A 2,344-nucleotide genomic window follows, 5' to 3' on the forward strand; every position below is an offset into this window, starting at 1 on the left:
CTCCGGATCTGCAGCATTCCAGACTCTTCACAATCTCCTGAGTAATAATCAGTTGGTGAGCCTTTCAGGAAGTTCAATCCAAGGTGCATGAGTTCTTTTGGTTACTCTTTTTCACAAAACCAGAAACATCAACAAGATAGATCCCCATCACTGAGCAATCACTGGGCCACAGAAAAGCTCCTATAAAGAGCTGCTGACTGGGAAATGACAGCAGGCATTGGAAACAGTAGGGCAGAGTCCATCTAATGAAGGCATTTGACCCCTATTCCAGTCCTAGGGCTTCTGTAGGGGTGTGATAGTGTAACACACGCACTCCAGGACACTCATACAACCACTGTTTTGAAGGGAAACAAAGCTATCATCTTTCCTCTCTTCAACAATTTCAAGGGAAATGTCCTTACTAGATGAGCAGATTTATCCATTGTTTTTTCCCAGTCTAAAATTTAACAATTTTGATTTCCCACATAAGTCACTATTTCTCCACAGAAGTATACAATGTTTTCCTGCCTTTTGCTCAACATCTTAATCTCATTCTGTGTATTGCAATGATTTCATCTCAGAGTCACTAAGCTTTCTAAGTCTCAAGATCAGGAGGATCAAGAGAAGCTATTTAATATCAAGTTTTGTGTCTGATAACAGAAATGTCCTGCTCCTCACTAAACCTTTTTCCTTTACTTTGTTGACATTTTAATATAGCTAGAAATTTTGGGCTCAGATTTATTTTCAAAATATGGTCTCTAAACTCTTGTAAAATTTATTATCAGATCCAATGTGTAGGCTTTTTGGAAAATGTATTTTTTAAATAATTGTATCACCACAGATATCTCAAAAAACATTAGTTGAACAAGGAAGTCTTAGCTATTAACTGTGTAGCAATACCTCTGGATATTATCAAAGATGATAATCTCCCAACTGTAAGTATTACAGAGAATGGCTCAGACAACACCCTAACAGTTCATTAAGAATTTCACGTTATTGCACAAAATAACCCCAATGCACTTCTATGGTGCTTAAATTGTATTCTTCTGTCCTTGACTTGATGTTGACATGCTATATGCTGAGAGTCTAGTAGGCTATTCCCAGGGGTCTGCTGCCTACTGAGGTGGTTTTCAAAGGTAGGTCATGAGCACATGACAAAAGAATTTCATCCCACTTCTCAGTCTTTTCTCCAAACTTCCACTTGTTTCCTGTAAAGGCAATGTTTCTTGGTTATCAGCCTTCACTATTTTCTTCCCTTTCATGATGCTAATCTCTGAATGGAAGATCTAAAGTAAGCAGGAATGGAGAGTGAATAGAAGGGTCCAGAAAGAGGAAGAGGAAGCTTAAAACCAGCAGTCACACAGCTTACCCTTCTAGAACACAGGCAGAAAACATGTGTGTTCTAAGAAAAATGCCTGTGGGTTCAGTGCAAGTCAGGGAAAAACCTCTTTTAAAATCATGACTGTAGAATGTGTTTTGACTCACATGCATAACATTTGTATCATATCTGCCTTTTCTCAAGATAATCATGTATTGAGCTGCTGCTATGGCTAGCTTTCCGCCTCCCTGTGAAGGACTTTCAGGACTCCCTTGGCAATATGGCTCCTTTGCCATTTTTCTTTAGATCCCGTGTTGATCTTAAGAAACCTTGCATAGTAGATTTGTGATTAAAACAGCAAATATCATTCCTTGTGTCTTACTTTTTCACTGTACCAAGCAAGGAATTTTAATAAAGAATAAAACTGATGAATACTTAATAAATAAGAAATATAATAAACATACTCCATAAACATTGCCTGTCTTGGACTACACCATTCATTATTCTATGTACATTCTATGCATGTGATTACCTAGGAACTTATAATAGCCTAACTGGCCATTCTGTCATAATATCTTACAGTTCTAAAATGTCATTTTCTACTGCTTTTTATTAAGCTAGATAATTTTTTTGCAGCCTGAAACTTGAAGTGGACATTGTGACATGCCACCCGGGTCCTGCTTTCAGTAAAGGACCTAATTTTCTGCTCAGCCTTTTGTTCCAATGCTCAGAACCAACTCACTGGGCCTTGCTTTTGTCATCCACTTGTACTGAATGACTGTGGAAGTTAAAACCGGGTTTCTCAGCAGAACTAAGAAAATTCCACAGCCTTCCCAGTGATCCTGGTAGAACCATCCAAACCTGTGACTCAACTCTGCCCTCTGTGATTTCATCTTTTTCTTTTCAAAGGTGTTAAGAACACTAGTAAGCATACTGCATGCTAAATTCTGTCTCAAAGTCTCCTTTCTGAAAAACTCAAGGATACAGCCTTGCTTCAAAACATTTCTGCTCATTTGAAGGCAGTATAATTTGTTTGAAGGACATTTT

Source organism: Nannospalax galili, unplaced genomic scaffold, assembly GCF_000622305.1.
Source record: "Nannospalax galili isolate Female #2095 unplaced genomic scaffold, S.galili_v1.0 scaffold1214, whole genome shotgun sequence".
Taxonomy (NCBI): domain Eukaryota; kingdom Metazoa; phylum Chordata; class Mammalia; order Rodentia; family Spalacidae; genus Nannospalax; species Nannospalax galili.